This window comes from Amphiura filiformis, chromosome 1 (assembly GCF_039555335.1).
Source record: "Amphiura filiformis chromosome 1, Afil_fr2py, whole genome shotgun sequence".
In the NCBI taxonomy this organism is placed as follows: domain Eukaryota; kingdom Metazoa; phylum Echinodermata; class Ophiuroidea; order Amphilepidida; family Amphiuridae; genus Amphiura; species Amphiura filiformis.
The window spans coordinates 49714880-49733068 of NC_092628.1; positions in this window are offsets into that span (position 1 = coordinate 49714880).

Genomic DNA, 18189 nt, shown 5'->3' on the forward strand with positions numbered 1-18189 from the left:
CTGAGTGTTTTTGTATTGTATGTAAGTGCAGCTTTCAAATCTGGACCTCACTACATTAAATTGACCGGTGTTTTATTGTTTTCTGGGATATCGTATCAAATGAGATGTCAAAATGAGCAGAAATAAATTCTGCTTCCAAAGCATTTTACAGATTTGTAATACAATAGTCCCTTTTGAATAATGGCTATTATTTAAGGGGGGTTAGTTACTTTTTTTGAGATGTTTATATTAGTTAGCGGTGGCGACTGCAATGCTTTGCTGCAGGTGGTCGACTTTCAGGAAAGCAATTCTGATGGACAAAGGACTCGAAATAGACCCTATCTGGGACAACCTGCTGATGCCCAGTGGGGCGGGCGGGACTACATCGTAACATCCTATGACGTCATTCTGTCAATCATATGACGTCATCAGTGAAGTATATCCCGATTGTAGACAAGATATCATCACAGCATCACCATCTGCTGAAGACGCTAGTCGAACTAGTGAAAACGTTCCAGGTGAGCGAAAAATACATTTACATTTACATTTACAGGCATTTATGGCGCCATTCACAAAGATACAAACAAAAATATACACAAAAAGTCAAATAACAAGAGAACAGTTCAAGAAAACAAATGAGTCTATAGCAAAGACTTGAACGCGGATATGGTCGCAGCAGATTTTATGTCCACAGGAAGTGAATTCTATGCCGTAGCGGCTGCAATGTGAAATCTGTTTACGCCAGTCATTCTGTGGCTGCGTCTTGGAATAGCAAGCCGGTTTCTGTCAGAAGACGATCGCAAGGTACGAGGAGGAACATAAACAGTAAAATAGTCTGAGATGTAGTTGGGACTCAGTTGTTGCATGGACTTACAGAATGATTTTAGACAGTACTCGTTGGCAAACTGGAAGCCAGTGCAAGGTCTCTAGGAGATTGGAAGCGTCAGTTCTACGACCAACTGCAATAACCAGTCTCACAGCATTATTCTGAAGGTGTTGTAGTCTTGTAAAGTCTTTGCCGAATAATGAAGTGAAGAGTCCGTTGCAATAGTGTAGTGTTGAAGTTAAACTCTTTAATTATTATTATTATTATTATTATTATTATTATTATATTTACCCAGGGTAACCCGATCAGCAAAAATGCTGTTCTTACACGGGGCCCTACATCATATAACAATTGCACAACATACATTTAAAATTACATTTACTACTTATGTGAAGTGTACCATTAATGGTTATATTTTGGCCGCTATTATTTATAACAGCTACTTACGGCGATAATATTTCGATATTTGAAAACTCGGACTGTTTCTAAATTAATCCAAACAATTCTGCAATTTCCATTCCAAGGATCATGTCTATATCATACAGGATCCCAGCACTTTATATTTTTCATTTGTAATGTTCATGCTCTGGAATCCAAAAGGGGAGATAAAATTAGTAACCTTTTTAGCGGGTTTGCCGTTGGACAAGTTTTCCAACAGTCAATGTTTCGTCAATAGCTCTTACCTCTGAACAAGTGCCAAAGAATAAAACATGTAGGACGTACCTCGAATACTGGTGACTCTGAAAAGAGCCGTTCACTTTTAAGACTGCCCCTTGTCAACAGGGAACGAACATGCAAACCTCTCCTATCTACTAATGTAAATTGTGATGGCTCTGAAAAGAGCAGTTCACTGCTTAAGAGAAAACCGCCTCTTATCAGCAGAGAAAATAGTAATAGTGCTTGTAATGTTGAGACTCTGTCTAATTTCATTAATATACTGATTTCACAACACTGATGAAAATGCTATTTGAAAAGCTGCCGATATGAGTATAAAACGTAATGAACATTTACTGAAATTCGACTGTGGATGAAACACAACTTTCTTAAATTATATGATGAATAGACAAAATTCATGTTAATTGGATAACGCCAACAACTCTCCGAAGTCTCCATTTCACATGTCAGAATTGGCAATACACACGTTGTACCTTCTTCACAGGCTCGCAACCTTGGATTTACGTTTCATGTCACTCCAACCTCATGTCTCGAATGTCATTCGTTCTGCATCTTTTTTCACATTCGTAACATTGGAAGAATCTGGCAATATCTTACTCGTCATTACTCGTCACATAATCAACTTAACCGGCTCCAAGGCCTTCGAAATACAGCTGCCCGGGTCGTTACATTAACAAAGAAATTTTGCTACATCACCTCCGTTTTGAGAGAACTACATTGGCTTCCAGTAACCCATAGAAATGTCTACAAATTAATGCTCAATGGAATGGTACCAAAATTTTCAAACGCCGTTTACTCAGAACAGCAATTTTGCGTATTTGGCCCTCTACCGTGTTCATATAGAGCCTAAACAAATAAATAATGAAATGCATCAATCACCAAGCTTAAATATTTTTAATTTTTAAGTTTTAATTTATGTGCTTAGATATATATAATGTATATTTTGTCTCTGACATGGGCTGGTGGTCTCTATTTGCATTGTAAATAAACACATCATTACATTATATTGAAGTGCCGCAAAGTAAGCAAGGTGTCGCAATTATTAAAAATATTATGCTAGGAGTCATCAAGAAGTTGTTGAACGATCTGATATATTGTTATCATAACAATACACAAAGGTATACCTGTAATTAATTGGTTCGTAAAAGTTAAATTTAACGTAACCATGTTCCGTCAAGTAAAAAGATCTTCATAAGCCTGTCAATTTGACAGCTCTTTAATTACCGATTCTCTTGCTCTGCCAATATGTCAAAGAAACGTTTATACCTAATGGAATAATACTGAAATTACGCCAGTTACAAATTCCTTTGGCGTTTATGGAATAAATATTATAACATCAATTGCAACCAAAGGATGAAATATAGTAATTTAATATTGCAAACGTATATATTAAATAGTTAATAATTAATTTGTATGAACACGATGCTATTTGCTTTTATTATTCTAATGTTTAGTTCCTCAATTGTGTTTATTTATGTTTTCTTTGCAATAGTAGAACAGTTATGCTTCTATACCCTCATATCTCAGCTTCTTCAAATAGTAGTTTTTTCATATTTTTTTTATGATTATAACATATCCTCCACAACTGAGCCCGGATGTCGCTAGTGCCACTTTTGAGATATGCTCCATCGAACTTAACAATAAACAATAGGAAACAAAGGATTTATTGACTGTTTTATTGATTTTTCACTACTTAAATGTCAAGTACTATAGACATGATATACATCATTTTAAAGCTAATTTCAAGCAAAATATTTTGGTTGAATATCTCAAAAATGATGATTGGCGACTTCAGGGCTCAGTTGTGCTGAGGGGTCACATATTTTGACAATGAAAATCACACTGATATTTACCTCAACTCTGAAAACATGCTGAAAAGAAATTCAGTGTGAAAAATCACACTGAAAACAAACCCTTTGTTATGCAGTTATGCAAATGAGAATAATGCTCATTTTCACTGAAATATCTCTGAAAACTTTAACCTGGGGCAAATCACACTGAAAATCTACTGAAAAGAATTGACCTCTTGGTAAATCACAATGAAATTGTTCACAACTGTGGCAGTGGTGATTCTTTAATCCCACTGAAATTGATTTAATCACACTGAAATGAGCTGGCCAGTGCTATTGTTGTGTAAATTTATCCTCTGAATCATTGCTCATTATAGCAAGTATCAAAATACTGAAAATACACTGAAATACTTCTGAAACACAATGTCAGAGTTGACTTTCTTTTGTTCTGGTCATTTCAGTGTTGAGGTTTGCTTTTCAGTGCTTTTTTCATTGACAAAATTTCATAGTGCTAGCATGTACATTTATCTACGAAGAACAGAGAAGTAGCCCAATTGAGGTGACCATAAAATACCATATGGTCACTTCAGAGGGCGTATGAAGCTGACTTGAAGAAAAATATTACAAACTAAGTAAATTATATTATTTTTAAAAAGCTGCATCACTTCAACAAAAACTGTTGCTTTTCAGCAAAGAATACATAAGAGCTGAAAAGAACTGTAATCACATTTAATGCTTTTCTTTAAAATGCCCAAAAGACATTGAGGAAAAAATGGACCCAGTTCCCTGTACTATTTATGCAGGAATGTTGTCTGTATTAAAAAAAACCTACTATGGAAATGTAACTTGACCTAAATGTGAAACTACCAATGACAAACGGTGGCTGGGTATCTTTATTATTACCTTTCAATTCTGAGACACAACTTCCAAGTCATTTCATAAAGATGGTCCCCAAGCAGAATCTCATGAGCTGAAAGACCGTCGGACATAACAGTAAACATTTTAAAAGTTAAAATGCATATTCATCTTGTTGTTTCTTTACACATTGAATGTTCTTTGAGTATATAATCTGTTAGCATAATCATAATTTCTTGAATATCGAGCCAATCTCATAAAAGGGATAAACACATATTTTCAGATAAATTATTTACGTTTTTTACCGTTTGCGGTGCATCAAATCATATTTTGGTTCTACAAAATTCTGGAAAAGGTATCAATATACATTTCCCCAATTTGTAGATAACGTTCCAGTATATACTAATAATTATGCTACAGTTGAAGAAGCTACCATTTACAGAACTTAAGTTTAAGAGCCTAGGTAGAACTTATTGAATAACCCTCGTAGAGAGAATATGTGTACAGTATATGTAAGACTAATCTTTCTTTCTTGCCCTGCGGGGCCATTATTTGGGGGAAAAGTATCAACATCAAGGCCTCACAGACTGGCAGGCCCGAAGCCGGCTACTCCATACGACGACATACCTTCAATGCTTATATTACAAAATACACTCATCAAAATGCACAAGTCTTTAATCTTCTTGGCATCGACCTATTTACACCTTTCCATTTTCCTTCTGGAGCTTATTTCCCTAGCACTGCGTCCCCTATTAACTCTTACCTCAACATCCATTTTGATTTAAGTGTACTAGCTTACCCAATTATCCCTTTACGTTTTGGGACAAATGGCTGTATAAGTAGTATTGGCCAGTCCAAATTAAACACCTGCACACCAGCTCGTGTTAGATGAACTGTAGGTTCTCGACTAAAGTAGTGGGCTATAATCAGACACGTCGGAGGGCCATATAGAATTCAAATATTCGACTTAGAATATTCGGTCATAACGTATTCATTATTTCAATTTTTTTTTGACAGAAACACGATTATATTTGATGTCGAATGTCTATGGGGAAAATTATTAGCAATCAAACATTCGTAGGAACACGACCGGAAATATAATGGGAATGTAGTGATTAACTAAGACATGTTGCAGCGAATATTCTACGTTCAATAAAAGTATATAGTGGGCCTTCCTTAGGTTGTCTGAATATTGATTAAACCAAACGAATGCTTAGCGTTTAGCTGCTATTCAAATATATAGAGTACTTTGACAGAATATCTTTGTGACCTAGTCTTCTAGATTCTTATTTCAAACCGTAAATTATTCATTTCCAAATAATGCCTATACACCGCTTTGAGCATTAAAAGCAAATAATACGTCCTAGTATTTACTGTGGATAATATTACCATATGATAAACTGCACATTTGTAAGTTACCAATGATCCAACTTCGGTTTCGAAAAAGGTAATTGCTTCAACGCTCACCTTTCAAAAGAGTTCCGCCATTGTAAAGTACACTGTCACAAGGGAGATAGCTTTCAAAATTTAATGTCTTTTGGGATATATTGGTGCAAGTGTGGTAAAGAAAACAGTGCTGACACAATTTTAGAAAAGCAGTCTGCAATTTATTGTTTAGATAATTTTTGCACATTTTGGCCAGAAATTTGAGGGTTTTGCCATGTTTAAGTTTTTTACTAAAAATATTTGACCTCGTCGTAAAATTGATAGCGCGTATGACAGAGGCCCGTCTACAGACTATTATTTTGCATGACAGCTCATACGAAATTCTTAAATTTTATGTTGCATTTTGGATAGTGTTTTTGTTTTCTACTAAAGCTGAGTGCCCCCGTGCATTGTCCTCTGCTTTGACGTGAGCAGGCAGGTCCAAAGCCATGAAAAATGAATTATTCTAGTTAAGATTTATACCCTCGGAAACCTCGGAGTAGAAACGAAAACTAATTTATACAGGATACAAGCAAACAAACCAATATCAAGATAAGCAAAGATACAGTGAATCTTTATGAACATAATAATCACTAGGAATTGCACATTCTGACAAAACAAGCCCCATCTACTAAACAAAACCTGAAACAAAATCCCATATTTATTATTTTCAAATGAAATATAACCTTTCTGATGTTGTAAAGGATATAATGCATTCAACACGTAATGTATAAGTCAACGATTACCCACATATAAACCTCTCGAATGGAACAAATGTCAATGCATGATGTATAATGTCACTTGAGGATTATGGTGTAATTGAAGATCGGAGAGCCAGACATAGTCTTACACTCTATAGCCATGTTTCCAATGACATGACATGTAAATTCATGTCCATCTTCACGTATTGCATTTCAAAGTCATCTATAGTGTGTTTTAGTCAAAAATGACTTTTTTCGAAATTCTCAATATAGATTATATAAAATATGAAGAACTCAGGCAACCTGAAAAAACGTTCTCATAAAATAATTTCAGTCATTTCAATTCGTCATTCACGACACAAGCTGTGTTAGTATTACTGAACCAGGTTGTCTATTCACACTCAATTCTCATACACCAGTAGAAACTTGTAAATATTGTCTGGCAGTAACCAGCGTGAACGAGAGAATTCGTGTAGTTTCCAACAAAATCAAGAGGAACAAAATCGCTTGAACACCGATATGAATTCCCAAGGTGTAAACATAGACATATCATGTGAAATCTCGACACAAATGTAGAAAACTCACTAGAATATCACTTAGAAATTTTCGCTTGACAAAACCAGTAAGTTTTTACTTACTCTCTAATATTTCGTCCTACACGTCGGAGGACTTCTTCAGATGTGAAACATCTGATCCACTTTCCCGGGAAACTGACTTCCGGTTGTGATTGGTCTTGTTTCCAGTCTTCAAAAGTGGGTCATATACGTGACTTAGGAAATAAGTGCCTTCCTCTCTATTCATGATCTTTGTCCCCCTCTTTCTGATCTCCATCGCTTCTCGTACTTCTCTGGATCTTCTGATATGTTCTTTGCCAAGTATCTTGGAGTCCTCCCAGTTGACAACGTGATTTGCTCTAGCGACATGATCAGATATGGCTGACTTCGTTTGTTCTTGCTCCGATGTCCTTCGCTCTGACCGAGTGAACCTTTTGTCATTCGCTTTCTTAACCTCCGCTTGATGTTCTGCGAGCCTAATCCCGAACAACCGAGAGGTTTCACCAACGTAACTAAGATCACAATTTTGGCAGCCGATCTCATAAATGCAATTGCCTGTCTTAAGTTTGTCTCTCTTGTCCTTTGGATGGACCAAAATCTTTTGAGGGTTTGGTGGGGCTTCATTGCAGTGTCTACTTTGTGTTTTTTGAAAATTCTTTGAACTCGTTCAGAGATTCCATTGACATAAGGGAGCACTACCATCCCCTTGCTTTTGTCCTCAATCTTTTGATCTTTCTTAGCGCTAGGTTTCACAGTCGCTTTAGATTTTTGGAAGAGAGGAAGGCACTTATTTCCTAAGTCACGTATATGACCCACTTTTGAAGACTGGAAACAAGACCAATCACAACCGGAAGTCAGTTTCCCGGGAAAGTGGATCAGATGTTTCACATCTGAAGAAGTCCTCCGACGTGTAGGACGAAATATTAGAGAGTAAGTAAAAACTTACTGGTTTTGTCAAGCGAAAATTTCTAATTGATATGTCTTACAAACCTGATGAATCTATTCACTGTCACTAGAATATATTCTAATATATTCGCGCCCGGTCAAACACGGAAGTTAAAAAAGCTAGCAGAAAAAATAGGGCAAATCTGTGACCAACAATGTAAGTAATCTGAGCAATTCTCATGTGGAACTGGACTTGCGTGGCACCCAACTAAAGCAATGGGTCAACAAACTGTCTGAAGCTCAAAATACAGTCCTAGCACGCGGCCTTGGACACGCGGTAAGTCCTGATAATTTAAAATAATTATTATCATGGACAAAACAGAGTACAAAGAAACAACTTGTACCCTCCTCAGCGACATTAAAACCTATGAAAACTTATATCGAGCGATTGTTTGCTACATATAAAGGTTTGACTGCAAAAATTCTAAAGATCCTTAATTCGCACGATAACGTGACCCGGGAACGTGACGCTTTTTACTAGGACCTATTGAGATCACTCGTCATTTTCTCAGAGAAAGACTTAATGAGGATCACGATATCAAAAACAGAACTCTCCTCGCTCCTGATGACATAAGAAAGTTACCAAATTTGTCTTACTACGGTTGCGTATTTCAGCTATTCAGGTCAAATTTGTCGCTAACCTTTCGGCATGGGCATAGGTCGCCCTCTCATGCAGTATCTTTATGGAGTGGCTTGAGCAGAAAGCTATTTTCAGAGCTCCTGAAAGCTGTCGCCCGCAGCTCTGGAAAAGATACGTCGATGATATATTGGAACTAGCCAGCAAACACAAAAATGTTCTTAAAACGTTTATTCAAAATGTTTTGATAACGTTTAAGTGCCGGGCTATATAAAGATCATGAATACGTTTTTAAAACGTTATTATTGTCAAATATTTTAGGCAAATATTTGTCAACAGTTTAATAACATACTGTTAGAATGTTTTGCATCATATTTTCAAAATGTTTTACGATATTTTCAAAATGTTTTACGAATGTTATTAAAACGTTTTTATACCCTTTATATAACCCAACTTTTGAACCTTTTCTGTAAAACGTCAAAATCGGCAATGAAATTTATAAGGTTTAACACGAAGAGCTACAACAATGTTTAATGAAAAGTTGGGTCCTTCACCTTCACCTTGTGTACACTTCACAGTGTACCTTGTGACAAGAATTGACTTTCGATTATTCAAATTTAAAGAGCTACGAGGCATTTCTGGATCAATCCATGTTATACATTGTACATAATAAACTAACGCCCTCATTTTACTCCCACATTTTTTTCAAGGGCTTCCATCCGGTACCATCAAGCACTAAAAATGAACTAAACGGTACTATAATTGAGAATTATGCTGAGTGATCCATAATATTATATTATGTGATATTCCCAACCCGATTGCAATTTTGTGTTTACAAATTAAATATTAACGTCCTCTACAAGTAAAGATACCTCAAGAGACAACTCAAAGTGGTGCATTATGCATTTTCTATATTTTACTTTCATATAAATTTATAAGGTGCGAGCTACGCACGAACATTGTTCCAAATAATCTATTTTAGGGGATCGGAGCATTCACGTAGCGATCTTCGAAAAGTTTTCGATACGTTCATTAACTTCTCTATGTAGATCCCCACATTTAGTGGCTTTGCTGACATATCTTGGTTCGACCAGTGCTTTTTAGTCACGTTCTAACCAGGCTGCTAATATTATAGCTCGCCGTTGTGACATCCACCTCTACTCTGGGCACATTACTATCCAGAAAAATATAGTCTTCAACTTAGTCAATCGGTGATGCGATGTCTGGGGGTTATCTTAAAGGAGTATTTCGTGATCCTAGCATCCTCTATCTATGTCATTTTTCATTAGATATCCAAAAAAAAACCCTATTCCCAAAATTTCAGTTGATTCCGATTTTGCGTTCGCGAGTTATGCATGATTATGTGTATTACACGGCTCCATAGACAATGCGTTGTAATTTCGTTCTGGTGCACCAGAACGAAATTCAAATTTCACGATATCTTTGCTAAACGAATTAATCTGCAAGAAATATTTTGTACATAAACATTATGTAGCCAGAGGTTTCCAGTGATATAAAAATCTCAACTTTTTTTGAGAAAAGTGGGGGTTGAGGCTGTGGATCACGAAATGCCCTTTTAACATTATCTCGCACTTGGCAAGGTTGATATTAATCATTCATTTATTGAAAGCTTTGGCTAATTTTCATTTCTTCAATATAGATATAATTTATTCATTATGGCGGTCTAACACTTGATGCTCTAAAGAGTAAGACAAAGTAAACATAATCAAGCCGACGGATGCACTTTCGCAATGTACAGGGTGTCCCAAAAAAAAGAGGCCCCACATTGCGCCCTCTTTTTCTCCTATTTCTGAAAAGTTGATCAAATACATTTTGGTATGTAAAGAAACCTACAATCGTTAGCTTTAATAAACCAAAACAATTATTTCAATCGGCTCATAACTTTTGAAGATATGTCCTTTTAAAGAAAAGTATCCGTTTTTCACTCTGTCCACGGAGGAGGTTTGGCTACTTCAAAGATTGAAAAGTGCACATACCATGCATGAATATAAAACATTCATCGATGATAACTTTATAAAATAACAACTTTATTTAAGGGAATGGGCTTTACCGGTGGGCTTATGGGTTATGGATTTTGTTGAGTGTCATTAATTTGGGCGAAATTGATGTGGGATGAGACTTCTTTTGCTATACTTGCAATTACTTATGTTTTTCTCGTTTCTTGCTTTCTTTTTATTGACAACATAAGTCATTTCTCTTTTTGGAATAAAAGGTAGCCCTGAAAGTGGCTGTTTAGTTTGTCTTTGGTTCTTTTGAAGTGAGTTTACTGTGCTGCTCTGCCCTCTACCTGGTTGCCTCCGTGACGAATACAGGTTTCAGCCCTAGTTCTCATTGCATTAATTGCGTTGCGTACCATCCTTAAGGCCTTGTGCGCCGGATACTTGCGAATGCAGCAGTAATACGGGGTTGCGAAGATGTTTGAAGCTAGCTGGTGATCCTCGCTTATAGTGAATGCTTTCCCAAGACTAATGCTATTTAATATCTATCCATGTCATTAACCGTGTGTTTCGTTTAAATCTTTGATGTAGCCAAACCTCATCCGTGGACAGAGTGAAAAACGGGTACATTTCTTAAAGAGGGCATATCTTCAAAAATTGTGAGCCGATTGAAAGAATTGTTTTGGTTTATTAAAGCTAACGATTTAGGGTTTCTTTACATACCAAAATATATTTGATCAACGTTTCAGAAATAGGAGAAAAAGATGGCGCAATGTGGGGCCTCTTTTTTTTGGGACACCCTGTACATAACACTCTCTACTACATGTATCTAGGCCATGTGTAATAGTGTGTGAACAGAGATGTATATAAATAATACTATTATACATTTATACTTCTAACTCGCAATAAGTAATGTCATTGTGTAAAACCTTTTGCAAAATCATGCCGCATCTATGAATGATTCCTTTCTTTATACTTAATGTGTAATTATCTGGTGATTTTATGTAAACATCTCAAAAAAAACAACTAACCCCCTCAAATAATGACCATTATTCAAAAACGGGCGATTGTATTACAAATCTGTAAAATGCGTTGGAAGCAGAATGTATTTCTTCTCATTTGTAGCAATCGACTAAATATCGACGTCACAGTGTACATTTAAATCAATGTAACCCAAGATTTGAAAGTTGCAGTAAATTGAATTGATTTTGTATTCAGTATAATGGAAGGAGATCTGTGTAATCAGATACCTAATATATCCATCTCCCTTTTGCCACATCGCGACATACACCCCTTCGGGAATTACAATGTTCACGCTATTGAAGAGAAGTAAACAATGTAAGTACAGCACCTTTTAATAACCTTAGACATGACAAAAAGTTTAAACAATCCCAGGAGGGATATTTTCACGCTTAATAGCAACACATTTAGTTGTTCCAAAGAATTGCAGCGTAAGAGCTATCTTTTAAGTGTCGCAGCCCAGATGGATATCAATCTAGCCTATGGCTTGTATGTCATGGGATATATTAGCGGGAAAATTGGTTTGCATGTTCACTTAATGCTGTAATTAAAGTCAAAGTAGGCACTTTCTTAAAGAACTGTACCTAAATGTCACAACGAAACAAAACGGAATATGTATGTTATTAAGGAGGTACTACACCCCTGGCCAATTTTGTGCCTATTTTTGCATTTTTCTCAAACATTATAGCGCATTGGTGACAAGAAAGATATGTATATTATAGGGGCAAGGACTACTGCACTGGAAATTTTATTTCAGCACAGACAACAGTTGTGGAGTTACAGTCAAAAATGAGGGAAAACCGGTATTTGATCAATAAATCAATAACTACTTGCCTTGAGTTGCTGAATTTTCAGTGCAGTAGTTGTAGTCCTTGCCTCTATAATATAAATATCTTACTTGTCACCAATGCACAATAATTTTTGAGAAAAATGCAAAAATAGGCACAAAATTGACCAAGGGTGTAGTACCCCCTTAAGTTATTAAGTGCTTGGACCTATACTCTTCACCATCTATTCCTCCCCTATCGCAAACATTGCTCGGAAACACGCTTGATTTGTTCACTTATGCATACGATACACAATAATATATATACTCTTTCATTTAAATGATCCAAATGATGAAATGTTAGCTCACTAACAAGCAGAAGCTTGTATCTTAGAAATAAAGTCATGGATGTCAAAGAATAAACTCAAACTAAATGATGAAAAGACAGCATACAATTTGGGATCATTCCATTGACGTCAGTACCGCTAAAATTTACGCTTCAAAAAGTGCCCGTAACCTAGGAATTGTTGTCGATGATAATTTGTATATGGATCAACATGTCAAACGTATATGACAGTCTGTATACTTCCACATCAGAAATGTAAATAGTATTAGGAAAATCGTAACAGATGAAACTACTGCAACCATCATTCGTGCACTTATTACATCACGCCTTGACAATGGAAATTCTCTTCTAACTGTCATCACTGATCGCTTATGTCGCAAACTTCAACTCGGACAAAATGCTGTCGCTCGTATTCGTGAGAGAATTGATTTCAAAATACTCATTTTAACTTGTTTTGCCTTGAATGGCACTGCACCAGAGTATTTAATGAATCTTCTTCTTCCTTATAATTATTCAAAGTCGCAAGCTTCGGTCTTCTGATAAACAATTACTTGTCGTACGACGGGTTTCATCTGCATTTGGAGATCGAGCCTTCTCAGTTGTTGAACCTACGCTTTGGAACTTGTTACATTTGAATATAAACTGTGATTCTATCCAGACTTTTGAAAACTTGTTAAAGACTTAAAGCGGATACAAAACATAACTGATTTTTACTTATTGACTATTACCCATGGTTATACTTAATGTATTTAATGCTCAATTGTACTTAATTACATAATTGTATGTTTAATTGAAATTGGGTCCAGGGAGAACGTCGGGAGATTGCGCGGCACCTTCAAATTTGCTGGAGCCAAATTCTCCCAGCAATTGGTCCGGGAGATTAGTAAGATCGCGCTCGTCAGAAAATCTATCTTAAATTTTGCTACAAAATATATGTATATACAGTTTATTAGTGCGATAACAGTTGGAATTATTCAGGTCTGGAACTGAACATGATAATAAAGATTTGTTAGAAATATTAATAAATGAACACATCAATCAACCGTGTCACGCATTGATTTTGTCGGAAGTGAAGAATGTTGCAATCAAAACGGATATTCTGAAACAATTACGATAGAAGTTGTTAAAAATCTTTCTTTAGCGAACTATATTACTTTGAAATAACAACAATACACAATTACATGGCTCCAGTATTATGAGGGTGGGTCAGTATGTCAGTGGACTTCGGGTATATATATAAATTCGCATATATAAATGCGCACGTGACATCTACAAGTCGCCATACCGTGTTCAACGATGTAAGGTACCCGGATGTGCACAAATTCCACACGCAAAAGTATAGGCGAAAATGACATGTTACAAGGAAAATTGTTTTTGCAAAATAGTGGCATTGATTGCAAAGGGGAAAATAATTTGACCCGAAACATAAACTCTTTATTTGGATTTTCCATCACGGAAAAAAAATTAATGACGGAAAAGCTAGATATAGCTGATTTTAAAACTTATATTTCATTATTTCCGTGCTAAATGGGCGTGGCAATTGGACATATTGATGACGAAATGTTATTCTTACTGGTCAGAACTGAGTAGCTGCCGATGATGTTATTTGATAATTTTTGCACGTGAAGATAGGGAACTTAGGGGGCTGTCATTTTTTCGGAAGGAATGGGTCATGGATTTATTTACTTGGGAGTCACGATAAATACCCCCCCCCCCCCCCGTAGTGCCGCCACTGAACAATAACCCTGACCCTAATTTTAACTCTATTTTTAACGTCAATTGACGAAACTATAACTTTAGCCCTTTTCGGAATAATGACCCTCTCGAACTAATAGGCTAGATGTCCCCGCCCGACCTCCTCAACCAGGGGCGTAGCCAGCTTTCTTGGTCAGGGGGGGCAAAATAAAAATTTTTAGGGCACAGACGAAAAAAATTGCAGTTTCATCATACAATACATAGAGACTGTATGTCTTCGAGCTTCCTGAAAAGGGCCTTTTTATTGGGGTAATGTGCGCGCGTAGCGCGGAAAAAAAAAGGTATTTTACACTATTTTCGCCCATTATCCGGCTAAAAAAGGGCTTTATTGTCAATGTGCACGCGTTTTTGTATTTTACACTATTTTGGCCCTGAATTTTGCTAGAAAAGGGCTCCTTGCCCTTTTCTTTTCCTTTGCCCTCCTGATTTTCTCTTTCATTTTTTTGTCAGAGGGGCACTTTTTCTTTCATTTTTTTGTCAGGGGGGCACTCTGCCCCCCCTGCTCCCCCCGCTGGCTACGCTACTGTCCTCAACCATAACTTACTCATTCGCTCGCTCACATCACAGACGCTTACATCAAAAATTGACAAAAAAACTAATTCAAAATGTGTTTTTAAGCACCTTTTTGTGTCCCCCATGCTAAATCGGTGATCTGTACACCCTTTGACCATGTTGACGTACAATTTAGAGTATAAACACGTAGATGACTGTACATGATCTAATGATCCTGGCTGGAAGATGTTGAGGAAGACTCGTATACTATACATCACGCTCATACGTTATATGACAATTTGACGTACAATCACGTATGTGATGCATGGTTTGAGGTTTATTAAGCTAGTAAGTTAGATCTCGTCATACACATTATTGTCATGGTATTATATTGTAATTGTATACGTCAATTTTGATCAGTTTGATTCAACCGGCTTATAAAGTTTTACTTTACACGGAAGGGGAAAGTTAGCAAAAAACAATTAATTTATGAGTGTAAAAGGGGGGAGGGTGGTTTTGGGGGAAAAGGAGGAGGCAAATAATATTTATAAAATTATAAGTAAGGCGAGAAAAAAAGAAACCCTGTTCTACGTGCGGACGGACCTTTCAAGTAGGGTCGGTCGGTCGGTTGGTATTTTTTTCATTTTTTTAAATAACCCAAAAAATCACAAAAATCTTTAAATAAATTTCAATTTGAGAAAATACCAAAAAAAAATATCCTGAAATTTCCGAAATTTGGGGTCGGCATTCATTTGTACAGGAAAAATTTGTTTCCCAACTTGTTCAAAATTGTTCGTTTTTCGTCGCCTAAGTACATAAATAAATAATTAAATAAATAAATAAATAAATAAATAAATAAATAAATAAATAAATAAATAAATAAATAAATAAATAAATAAATAAATAAATAAATAAATAAATAAATAAATAAATAAATAAATAAATAAATAAATAAAAATAAATAAACATTAGTTATGTTTGTACATGGGGGGGGGAGAAGCTGTGCAATAATCATGATCCTTCGATATCCATGATTTATCCTTGCAAATTTATAGCATCGAACCTCCAGCCAATGTTCCTTGCCAGTGCTAGCCACGAAACAAGGTCACAACTGTAGCCACTCCTTCAATGGTCGCCATTTCAGTGATTGACAGTGATGTAATGCAAATATGGCGCTGGCCATCTGGTCACGTGCGCATTTATAAATGCGCATTTATATATACAACCGAAGTCTACTGTATGTAATGATAGTTGACTTTTAACCCCATATATGGATCATTTTCGTGGTATTTCTCTATGATCACATAAACACTGTACCTTTTACTTTTTAAACGACACAGCATATGCAAAAAATCAATGGCCTACAGTCACTAGCTGAAAATGATTCGTTTTTGTTAAGGGAAATATGAGGCATTGTTGTATAGTTTAGAATGAAGTGTTGTTGTATAGTTTAGATTTTCTCGAGAATTGTGAAGGTGCTGAATTTTGGAATAGTACTAGAACACAAACTTCCAGCTCACCCATGTGTGGTCAAATCGTCGGCTGCATTCCATGGTGGCGTATTGTGATTTTTGGTCATTTTTTTTTAATTGGCACATATGTTTTTAATGATCATCTCTTTCCTTTTTTTTCAGCAGTCAAAATTAGCTAATTAATTAGCAATTAATTAATTGAATGTGGCGTATCGTTAAAAAGTGAAATTTTGTGTTTTCTGTAGTGGCGTATCGACCATACGCCACTTTTTATACACATTTAAGCTACTATGGAATGAAGCCGACGATAAAATAACGCCATAGGGATTACACGTCGAACGAGGTGGCGTAAGAATAAGATTAACTTTAGGCTAGGTTATTGGGTTTTGCGTGTTTTTCATAGTGACGTATAGTTTTATACTAACTGTTTTCAGTTTGACAGCAATATTATGCATTTATTTCTTTTGAAAATATTATATAAAAATAAAATCTATTTAGTTTACTACAGAATTTCACATCATTTACAAAATGTAATGAATATCTGATTTACACAACTCGATTTTAAATTGGCATTTCTTCAAACACGATTTTCTCGAAAAGATGTTTATTCGCGGTGCCCTACTATACGCCACTATTGAATACAGCCGACGTATTCTATAAACATTTTGATATTGCTAACAATATTAAACGTGGACATTTACTCTTTTCTACCAGTTCTGGTGACAAAAGTCCAAACATTAAAACGGGAGTCTCCCTTGAAAATATTTGAAACCATTTGAATGAGCAATTTATTTTTAAAATTTTTCTGTTCATATGTCAAGCTAAAATATTGAGGTTGCTGACCTGTTTTTAAAGCCATAATGTACTATTTCCGAATTGTAAATTTGTTATTCTATACTCAAAATGCTTTTAGAAATTAATTGTCAGGAAAGGGTTCTGTCAATAAATTTATTTTGGCCGTTTTTCATGCAGTACTATAGGAGGACATAAAGTCAAAATTCATAAATTATGACCTTTAATTAATTATGACCTTATGTCGTACTTTGCTCTGTTTACCTACAATCACAACAAATTTGACTGATTCTATTTAGGTGCAAGTTGATATTGTTACGAGTCGTACTTGACTCAAGGCCAAAATCACCTTTTACCCGAACTCACACGAATGCACAACACAAATACACTGTTTGGTTAAGCTAACAAAATCTAAGTCTTTAATTGAAAGCACGTTATGATTGGTATAATATATGACAACAAATGCACATACACAATAATCAAATATAATCACTCTTTATCTATTTAGTACTTAGCCAGCATTCTTCTTCTTGGTGATCATAAAGTTCGATTGATGTAATATATCCTTATTCACTTGTCCTGCGAAAATCAGCGAAGTCCAGTGTACACTTGTGTTTATAAATATCCTTGCGTATGAAATCCTCACACAAAAATGGTGTTGCTTTCTCCTTGCCGTTATCTCCTTGCGCTGCTTTCTCTAAACTTAACTCCTTGCGCTGCTTTCTCCAAACTTGGTGCTATTTCCACCTTTCACACAATATCTTCAGGAAGCAGGACTGCGATGCAGTTGTCCCCACTTATTTTGACAGTTGTGTTGCTCCTTTAACCAGACTTCAGCAAATCAGCAAATATTTTCCTTTCATGGAAGAAGTACGTTCCTTGACGTATTCTAAATCTTCTCCGACAACACTGGCAGGTAGTAGTGCATTGACTACTTAAATTAATTCTGGTTCGCAATTTCCTTTCTTTGAAGAAATTGGACTGTAAGCATATTAGCTAGCTAGCCCAGATCAACACTATCAACTGTGACAATAATTGTGTTTACATTTTCTTATATATCAAGCAATGGGAAATCCCAAGTATTAATAGCCAAATGTGATCTTGGGAATTCCCAAGCCTTAATTATAACATTAACCTTTCTCATTACATCACTTCCTTAGGGGAATTCCAAATATTCCAAATTAGATATGATTCAACTTGTTTTGCTCAATTTGAGAGGGGAATTCCCCAACATGTCATCACTCATGTAACTTTGTAAACA